Source organism: Ambystoma mexicanum, chromosome 14, assembly GCF_040938575.1.
Source record: "Ambystoma mexicanum isolate Mex_15411 chromosome 14, UKY_AmexF1_1, whole genome shotgun sequence".
Classification (NCBI taxonomy): Eukaryota; Metazoa; Chordata; class Amphibia; order Caudata; family Ambystomatidae; genus Ambystoma; species Ambystoma mexicanum.
Window position 1 is genome coordinate 201,108,445 of NC_090940.1, and position 11,445 is coordinate 201,119,889.

Below are 11,445 nucleotides of genomic sequence, written 5' to 3' on the forward strand. Positions count from 1 at the left end.
GCTTTAATTTAAGACGTGGTAGCCTTCACTGGCATATTGGGGACAGAAATGGCAGAGAATTGGATATTCTGAGAAAGTGTATATGTTGCCACTTTGAAATTCAATACTTACATTCCTTATGATAATATATACATATGTATAACGTTATGGAATTTTAGGTAAAATAATTTGCTTCCATGTGTTAAAATAGCGGCAAAAATGGGCGTGGACACAAAATATTGTGACAAAAAGGCTGTGGTTTTGCCGCTGCAATCCATGTAAAGTTTGCGGGGGTATCCCCCGCAACCCCTGGACTCATTATACAATTTAAGGGATTTAAGGGGAGGGCAGGAGCTCACAGGACAGGACACTCTCTCCTGAATTTCCAGCGCCTGCGTATCCAGACATTCCAGATCCACCTTTGCAAGATTCCAGACTCTACTGCCAGGCCAAAGCATAACTGATCCTATCCCAGCAAGGCCATTGATCCACAAACCCCACTAAAAATCCCATTTACAAAGGGGAAAAAGCTGTGGTACCCTTTTGGGAGTATCCTGTGACCAGACCAGCTTTTTATCCACTACCTGCTTGCCCACTGTATCTTTGCCATCCATTGACCAGACTTGCCCAGCTGTTTGCTGTAAGGGGCACCCACCGTGCTGTGATCAGAGTCTTTGAGTACAGAACCCGGCTGGCTGTCCCAAATCCCAAACTCAAGTGCAGATTGTGAGTATTTCCCCATCCAATAGCAACACATAGCCTATCCCATCTTGACCCTTTGTCTTTGTCCAACTCTCTAAGTAATCCTATTCATACCCTGGTAACTTGTGTAAAACTGTTAGAATTCTCTGTGCATCTTGTCCTTGATTTCCTAGTGTTAGCACCATCCATCCTTTCATTCACCCCATCTTGTAACTCCTTAGCAATATTTTGAATATTGTAATTAATTTCCACATAAAGAGACACACAGCGTGAAGGGGGTTAATGCAGCCGCTTAACCTGTTTCATGGGCAGCGCTATCTTCTTGATAATCTAGTTTAAGTAAAACTTGTCTTTTTGTTCTTACTAAACCGATTTTCTCTTTTTAACTGCTTTATTTGACCAAAACCGAATTTCTTTCACCTTGAAAATCTCATCCAAGCCTTCAGCTATAGTCACTCTTTCACTTCTATATTGTCCCTGTGATGTGCATCTATTCCCCATCATAAAAACTTCATTCCAATTCTGTATATTTCACCCGTTTAAGAAAAGAAAAATGTTTTGACATTTAAAACTGCCAAAAGTGTAAATTGCAACTTTTCCATGTGTGATTTTGACTACACTATGTTCTCCATTTCAAGTTGTTTTTTAACTGTATGCCTTTTGTGATAACTTACCTTATACCTTACCTTATAGTTGGTAGTGATATAACATCCCTGATACTGTGATAAAACATATGTACATCATTATTTAATCACACATATAATTAATTATTTGTCAAATACTTAGTGTCATTTTATGGCATTGCAAAGGGTTTTTGCCTCTTATTTTGTGACGGAAGGTCGGATTTTGATTCTGTTTGCTGCCTCATATCCCTGACTCCCTGCTGATTCAATTGATTGGGGTTTGAGGGAAAATTGCAGGGGGAAACCGGGGAAACCTTAACTCGGGTGCTATCTACCCGAATAGAAAAATTGCTCCTATTCATGTGTGCTTTGGATATGTTCTTGTAGAAGGTTACCCAAGTGTATTTCAGTAATCACCCCATTGGTGATTGCTGCCCAATATAAAAATTGTGTGATTTCTTTTGAAATTAAAATAAATAAATATTGTATTACCACCTACCGTCTTGGTTCATGGTCCATTGTGACCTTGGGTACTTGTAAAAGGTGGTGTGAGACGGGTTGGGTATCAACTCAATTCGAATTTGTAGACAATAAAGAAAAAGTATTCTCATTGAGCGCTACATCCTAAGCTAAGACCAAGGGTCCTGGTCCGGTGTGTGACACCCGATTGGAATCCTTCACAAATTGGGGGCTTGTGTTGGGAATTGGGTTTGGTTATTCACCCATAGCAGCTTAACACAACAGGCTAACCTTCAAGGTAGTGAAGGTGTAGATGGAACACTGTGTTGCGCCGCCCAAACAAAAATACTAAGTATCAGGCCTGTGTATAAAATTAAAGCTAAATCAACCCCAAAAATAAACAAAAAGCAACAGAATACAGATTACCCATACATAAATAAATTAATAAAGAAAGGACACTTTCCAAAATGGCCACAGTAGAGATCAATATGGCTAGGGACCACCTTCTGCACAAATTATTTGTCAGAGGGGAATGACCAGAGCAAGATGAAAAAGTCTGGCTAGAAGAAATGATGCAACAGGTCACCGCCATGGACATGGACATGTGGCAGGACGGTGGCCTATTACATCAAGCTTTGAGTGAGTTGTACATGACTCAGAAAATAAAAGAGCAGCAGATTAAAATTGTCAGAATCACGGCCTACATGTATCTCCATATGGGAGTGATGCAAGAAAAGCATGAAGAAAATACAGCTCTTGCACAAAATCAATCTGAACTCGTAACTAAAGTCCAGACTGAACTAAAATTAGCGGAACAAAAATTGCAAAAGAGCCAAGATTCTGAGGCAGAATCTGGAAATTACAGCTAAAAGAGGACTTGGGCCTACAACGACAGAATAATTCAGACAATGAGGCCCAATTAAATGCCTTAAGAATGGAGGGTCAGGAAAAGGGTGACTCTCTGAAAGAGAGTCAACAGAAACTAAACCAACAACTAAAATATAATAAAGTTTGCTCAGAACAAATAATCATGTTACAGAAGCAGATTGAGAAGGTGGAAGAAGAAAATAATAAATTAATTATGAGAGAACTCCACTCTCAATCTGAATTTGATGAAGAGTGCCAGAAGTTAGGCGCCATAACACAACAAAGGAATGACCTGGCTGAACAAAGGGGTGCTCTGTATCAGGAGAAAGAGACCCTATACCAGGAAATGTGCAGTTTAAAAACTAACTCGGAGAGAAGGGAGTCAGACCTTCAGGTACTGACTGGCATAAAAGAAGAATGTGATACATTAATGGGGAGGGAGAGTCTGTATTGCCTGTGGAGCAGGTGGCAGGCCAGTTTGTCAGATGATGTGCTAGAAGCTAGCTATTTTCATTCCCTGACCTTGCACTTGTGTTTAAGCAAGGGTAGGTCTGAATCATACCAGCATGTCAGAATATATTATGCAGCACCAGCAAGCCAGGGATCTCTTCCCTTGCAAATGAAGGTGGCGTGCAATAAAACGTTTTTTATTATTACACAGAATTCTTTTTGAGGAGGCCTCCAACCCGTCTCACACCCAACCTACACTAGCACTCCTTTTCCCAATAGACCAGGAACCTGGCCGGTGTGTTGTCAATTCATAATTTATTAATGTAATATTTTAATATCCAATCAGAACAAAGAGATGGCAGCAGCCACTAATGTGGTGGCAACACAAAGCACAGACCTCTAGAAAGTAACCAGGGTAAGAGATACTGTGATACCACTCTGATTTTGTTTTATGAAAAGCAATACCAAACAATTCCAGTTAAATGATGGCAGGAAGGTTAAGCACCCCCCCTGCGAAAAATGGAAACATGGGTTTTCACTGATTTAATACTACTGCTATGGGACAACACACATGGATACTCTGGGCTGCTTACACTAGAAGACCAATAGGGCTTCAAAACAGACTAGCTGGCACACATAGGAAATTCGATTTTAACACAGGCAACCCATGAGAAAGAACAATCAAAAAATAAAAGGAATGCAATTCAAAATCAGTGATCAGGGTACAGTAGGGGAAGAGAGATCAACTAAGAAAAACAGGTTTAAACAGGTGAAGTACAATTTTTGAAAAACGAAAATGGAAATCACCCTAATTTTGCTGCGGCTGGGAATGACAGATAAGCTCTGAGATATTAAAAAGGAAGGAAATTCAATTCAAAATCCACGCTCAGAATATGATAGCGTAAGGAGGATAGAGTAGGAAAAACGCTTTTTAAAGGATAAAAAGAAATGTTTAGAAAAATGAAAATGGATATCACATTCATTTTGTTTTCTTTATTTGATTGGCTGAAGACTTCAACCTTTCAAAAAACAACTTTGTTACAACATATTTTAGACAATGACAAACAGAGGTACAATTACAGATTGTTTACATAATTAAATCAGTTATCTCCAGTTATACAAAAACATCATTATTATACAGAAAAAAGAAAAGTTTTTTTCAAACCAAAACTATGCCAATACAGCTAAAATATATAAAATAGTTAACATAGCATATTACATTTAACAAGATAAATGTTAAAAGAAACCTAAACCACACAAATGTAAAATTCTCTTATGGCAAGGAAACATGTGGCAGAATTGTTTTTATGAACTGCGTAAGTGCAATGTGAATAGCAGTTCGATTGCTCGTGATTAATATAGTCCAAATTTCAATGGAGGAACGATTACACGATAATTGTAGTAAATTGCCAAAATAAAGTTCTCGCAAACTAGAGAGAGCGAGGCAGTCGACTACTAAGTGAGCTAGTGTTTCCACTTGTTCACAGTTTCTTACAGAACCGGCAAAATTGTTGATCTTTTGGAATTAATCCGCGTCTAGCTAAGATTTGATTAGTCGGATGCAGATTTAGACGTACTCTTAGCATTTCTGCACGGACAAAATGTGATGGAGACTTTATGAGATAATTGGCCATTTGTTTAAACTTTTTAAGATATTTAAATCAAAATCCACATAATTAGTACACAGTTGCTGCGTCAGCACCCAATCATGCCAATACATTTATTTCTTCGCTTTGTCTGGATTAGTTAGCAACAAATCAATTGAAATGTCAGCATCAACCAACAGCCTTAAGATAACTTTTATCCACAATTTAGGAAGAACATCATGAGATGAGCACAAATACATTGCCAGAGACCCCATAATGTTCGTGTGGTTAAATCCGAGCAAGCATTTACGATAAAAGTTACACAACTTCCACATAACCAATGCAGATAACGAAATCAAACCCAATTCGTACCTTAATAAACAAATCGTGGTGCACATCGGTAAGCAGAAAACTGTTTTCCAAAATTTGCCTTCCAGGAGATCCCAGAAGGTTCTTGGATGAGGTGTGAAAGTCTCAGCTCCGTACTTGGCTGAAAAAAGTGACTACACGAGTTGATGTGAATTTTCCATATTTATACAGAATTATCTTTGCTTGCGACGTTATAGTCAAAGTTCTTGCCCTTAGTGTATCTTCATAAATTTGATTTTTTACAGAGCCTGAGAAAGGAAGTCCTAGATATTTATAATTGGCTACAATTTTTAAGGGTGATTTCTAGAAAAACCACTGATAATTAGACATTTTTGTGTTCTTTTTTCTTTGACAGATCACTATCTGCGTTTTGCTCACGTTGATGTTTAGGTTGTTGTTACCAACATAAACATCCATTTTATTTAGTAGATCTTGCAGACCTTTTGGGGTTTGCGAAATTAAGACTAGATCGTCGGCATAGAGAAGCCATATGATCTTTTGGGACCCTAGCTTAGGTGCATCAGAGATTGCTTCTTCGAAGGAAGTTCCAAAATCTAATAAGAAAAGGTTAAATAAAGTTGACGCTAAGATGCACCCTTGTTTTAGGCCTCTTAATGTCTCATTAAGGACATTAATAGTTGACTTGCATAGTTGTATTTGAGTGTAGCTTTTTAATTATGGTTAGCACTGAGGTTGGACAACCATACTTTTGCAATTTGTGAAAAAGTAACATTCTATCAACCGAATCAAACGCTAACCGAAAGTCTACGAATGCCATATACAGTGGTTGATTGAGTTTGGCATATTTTGACTTAATATGTTTAGCGTGATTAAATTCACCGAAGTTCCTAAACCCGCCACAAAGCCGGTTTGAAACGGATCTCGTTTGAGGTCAGCTGCTGTCCATCTATTCAGTTCTTGTAATATGATGCGACTATATAACTTCCCCGGAGCATCTAATAAGGCTATGGGTCTGTAGTTCTCAGGCAGACACTGATCACCTTTTTTATGGATAGGGACAATTAAAGAGTGTTTCCAAGAGGCAAGAATCTCTTGCGTATCATTAATATGCTCAAAAATTTGATACAGGATCGATGACCATAGTTCAGGATGCTGTTTGAAGATTTTGTTAGACAGGCCATCAGGACCCGGGGCTCTGGAATGACTTATTTTGTTGATGAAATACAATATATCGGCCTTCGAGATATCAATGTGAAAAGGTTTGTGAGAGAATGTACTAGAAGTTTGCACAGAATTAGGCGGAAGCGCATACATTTTGGAGAAGTAACTGATCCATCTCTCTTCCGGAACACTCTGAATTTGGGACATTGTTTGCACCGGAGATAAAGCATCAGTTAAAACCTTCCAAATTTGAGCTGTGTTCCTGTCACGAGTGAATGTTAACATTAATTCACCATCTTGCTGGAGTAATTTACTGCGGTGTTGTCGCTGCCAATTTCTGTATGAGGTTTTAATTTTGGTTAGAGCTTCATATCTCATGCTCGATGGGAGCTTTAAGGCCTCTCTTTTTAGAAGTCGAAATTCTGTTTTTTTGTTTTGGGCTTCCCTATCAAACATGTGAGTGCACTTAGGGGCCAGAGTTTTACGAGCCCTTTTGTCTGGAAAGTATTGCATAAGATCATAGTAAGGAGTAACAGTGAATAGTGGGCTGTCTCGCAAGTGGCGGAAGGCTGCTCGCAAGGAGTTGTCAAAATTATTAAGACTGGTTTCATTCCACAGTATGCAGTTTAACTAATTGGAGACAGACATTTGACCAGACACCACCATAGTACTACGCTTGGGGTGAGAAGCATCAACTAACCATTTGATAGAAAGAATAGAATGGTCACTATTAACATTTGAGACAATATTAAAAGCTTGAATTTTGGAAAAAAAAAGCCTGTCATCTTTGTAGATATAATCAATTGTGGCTTTTTGAGAACCTTGTTGCCATGTGTAATTAGAGTCACCAATGTCAAGTCTACTCCCATTCAACATACAAAACCCTCTATTTGACATAAGTTGTTCCCACATTCGTTGTCTTGAATTTCCTATCACAAACTTTTCATGGAGGTAGTGTAGATTGAGATCAGCAGCAACAATTGTATGCTGAATATTCGGGACTAGTACAATAAAGTCCAACATGGTAGACAGATCAAAGAGAAACCTCCGAATTTCAATGCCTTTGGGATTCCAGTATAAGTTTACAATCGCGTACAAGATTTTTTCAATTGATATGATTGTTAGTTGCGCAAAGGAATTTGGAGCATATGTAAATATTATGCTTATATTTGAAGTCAATTTGGCACCTGTCAGAAGACCAGACATCGGCCGACCTTTCTCTCCTTTCATTGCTGGCAGAAAATGTAAACCGTGATTATCCCATGAGGGGACAGATATCAGCCAGGTTTCTTGTAAAAGGATCACATCATAATTAATGAAGGGATCTTGTGTGTTGTTAATTAGATGGCGAAACCCACGCATATTCCATGAGGCAAGAGTAACAAGCCGTTCATTTTTAACCTTGTACGGAAGTTAACTTCTGGAGTCACAATTACAGCAGCATTGGGAGGGTACGTCAACAACTGTATTAGCTTAAATTGACCTTTTGGAATTCATAAGCTCCTTTGAAGCTGTTTCAATCCAGGCTTCTGCACTGTGGGGTCCACTAGGTGGATTGATGGGTCCCAATAGGAGTATGGACCCTAGCTCTAGCAATTGGTCTTTAGCTTCCCATATAAGATTTCTAACAACTCGGGACGTCAGCCAAATACACGCTGTACTCACTAGGTTGTCATTGAAGAACTCCACCTGAGCTATGTCTGCTGACCCAACGTCCTGTAGGAATGGAATATCAGAGAACACCTGTAAAATGCTATGACGATTTAACACGTATTGAGGATGCAGCGCTGGCCGACATCCCAAAACTAAAGCAATATGATGTTCTTTTTTTGCTTTTGTTTTCAAGATGGACTTTGAGGCTGGGTTCTTCAGAGGAGCTGATGGCGGGGGGGAGTCAGAGTTAATTGGCACTGGGCGTAAAGAATTTAACAAAGAGGGCAATTTCAGCCTTGTGAGTTGGCAAAGATGGTGCAGAAGCTAACACTTTCTTATCATGGTCACATTTAAAGGTAACTGACCGTCTAGGCACAGGCGATTGGGTTATTGGAGTTTTACACTGGCTTAACTCAACCGTTGAAGCTTTAAGTGTCGGTAGAGCTACAAAGGCACTCATGTATGAGTCAACTTCCTTTCTGATTTCTGCTTTACGAGCCGCTAGCATCTCTTGTGCGTGATCAGAGGGTGTGTTAGGTAGGGAGGTCAAAACTTGTCTCGTTTTGGGACTCTTAATGATTCTCTTATTGGTTCCCCTTGGTACAGTCTTCAGAGATTTGGTACTAACAGCCTCCAATGGAGGCTGAATCTCTGAACAAGCTTTCTGTTTTCCAAAAGTTTCAAAGTCTTGAACTGCTTGAACTAAGTGGTCCAAAGGCGCGTAAGGAGTCGCTGCAGCAACATTTTTGTTAACGCAATCAATCTTTATTTTGCGTATTTGGTTCAATTGCGTCTACTTTTTCATAATAGCACATGAGGTTAACTGACTGTGCTTTTTAGGAAGAGTAAGCATATTAAAGAATGGTTTGGAGCTTACCGGAGCAATTACTTCTGATTTTTTTACATTTTTAGATTTTTTAGAAGCAGCCGGCACCTTTATTTTTTGTTTGGGTTTCCCAGAAGAGGCAGGTTTTATTCCTATAGTGTGGAATTTTTACAAAATATTGTATAAGGTTCTTGTAAAGGAGCGTTGTTAGTCGTACCAACTGGGCACTTGTTATTGTCTGAATCAACTTCTCTGATAATTTGGCCAATATAGGGAAGAGAGCACAAAATGCCTGAGGTGTCTACAGTAATTGGCAACAGTTGACTCCCCACATGTTGATGCAGGTTTGAATTTTCCACCGAGTTCGGCAGTACTATTGGAAGGGCAGAATTCGGATCCAAGGTTAAATCAACAACAGGAGTAGATTTTATTGGTGATAAACACTGGTCGACTGTCATCTTTGGGGGCAAGGAAATTTCGTTTGTAAAATGTCGTTTGTTAGCCCAAAGTATGTCTTATTTAGCCTGCAAGGCTAAAACAGATAATAATTGCACACTTTGTACGTCCAGTGTAGTATTCAGCGTATTAAACAGAGTGGTAATTGTTTGCATGGTTAAATTCATTGCTCCCAAAGTTAATTCCACTACCTTTGACACATTTTGTGGGAGCTGAGGTTTTTCTACATGAGAGCATTTGCGCGGAGTAGGATGTAAAAAGGAAGATGTTAAGTTTGATCTTGTGCAACCACCATTAGAAAATAGCTTTGGCGAAAAAGACAAATTTCCAAGAGTTTGTTGTAACATAAAATCAGATTCAGGGGAAGGCAAATCAATCCCCGCTACATCTTCAGGAGTTTTTGCTGACGATGAGCTGTGTTTGGTTTCTGAGTTTGGAGCCAATGAGTCCCCTCTTAAAACTGTGCTGTCAGATAAAGAGACATGCACAGTCGTACAACGCTCCTCTTGCTTGTTTGTATTTGTGTTAGGAACAACCTGAGAATTGTCTTTGGGATTCTGTAAAGTCGGATTTAGAGTAACACAATCCGGATAGAAGAAACGTATATCATCCTGTGTACTTGTGGATTGTTTCTTACAATTAGTAGCGTGAGCAGTAACTCGCTTTTTTAGTTTAGAAAAGGGGTGAGCTTCAACCCCTGAGCCTACCGCACGAGGAGTCGATACACAGGGGACTGCTTTAACCTGCATACAGCTTGAATTCGAGGTCGTGAGATCAGAGGAGGCATTCCAGTACGTAAAGTATATAAATTTCGTTTCATGGTGCCTCAAAGGAATGAAAACCGGGGACACTTGACCAGAGGAGCCCAACTTCTGAAAATTTTAAAGCAGCAGCAGCCGCAAGACTCACGAAACTCAGGGCTACTATCCAGAAAGTGAGCGAGCAGGTTTGCGCAACTAGCGAAATCAACCCCGAGACTCGCTTAGCTTGCGACGCCGCGGCGAAGCGGCAAAGCGGGACTTGACAGGACTTCGCCGGTGCACGCGCGCAGTGCGCGCGCAAGTCTTCTTAAATAGGCACGCCCACACAGGGAAACAGAGTGCCTACAAGCAAGTAAATATAGAGTTAATATATATATGCATATATATGTTCTTAAAATGTAGATGCTGGGACTTCAGAATGCTTCACCTTGTGGATATTAAAGTCTGTAGTGAAGAATGGATGGTGAGAGCATCCTCGTTCAAGAGACGATTTCAGAGCACAGAGAGCAGCGGGCAAAGCGGGACTTGACGGGACTTCGCCGGTGCGAATGACAGCTGGGAATGACACACACACTTTCAACCATGAGAAAGGCACATAGGAACCATGGTTTTCAGTGAAAACGACAGGGGCAACTAACAGGTAGGTTTTGGGCAAATGTATTACTCACAATGGGAACAACGGTTTGGGCTCAATATGACAGATGCAAATGTGGATTTGTTTGGAAACACCCTTTAACACATGGAAAAATTGGTTTTCAGCTCTTAACGAACTGACTTTTTGGGGAACTATTTATATTTATAATGACTCGCAAGACACAGAAAAGGGAGAGGTAGTTTCAAATGCTACCCTTCCCTATTCTGTGAAGTAATATGGGAATTAATTGATTTAATATGCCAAATATGCTAGCAGATAAGATAGGGGATTTTCCCCATAGGAATCTCTAGGGTAGTGCTTAAGAAGATAGGACTTGTTTAATCTATGGCTGGGGAGGTCTATACTTACAAGAGAAAAGGACTTTATGGTCATCAAGGGGTGCCAGGGCTTCACTGCAGAGACCATAAAGGGGTCAGTCAAGGCATCTCTTTGTTCTCCAAATCAGCTACTCCAGCTCCCTGCTTCACTCCCACATTAGGCCCAATTCTACAAGGGTAACTCCAGATTTTGTTTCAGCTGCACACCTCGGATTTTGTAGAGAGAATCCCCAGTTGAGGTGGAGTAACCTATTCATAAGTCAAATGATATCACTAATGTGTCATCCTTCTCTAGCCACTGATAGGGCGTGGTCAAGGATTCCCTCCCCCTCTGCAAGCCGGTAGATCCAGAGAATGGGGGAGTGATTTGAGAAGCCATGGGAGGATACCCCATCAATCATGACAAAGACAGGGGGTTGGATCTGGCTTCTGAACCTAGAAATCTCACATTTTGATAAATGCCCTTTCTCATCAGATTACGCCACATATGCCAGCATATTCAGACAGTACATTTTCTTGTGAATCAAATGATCTGACCTAGGAGTTTGTAGGTTATTTTATGGCAGCGTCACGTTTTTTCCTTGTTTACGCCTAAACTATATTACTGAAAAATCTGGCAA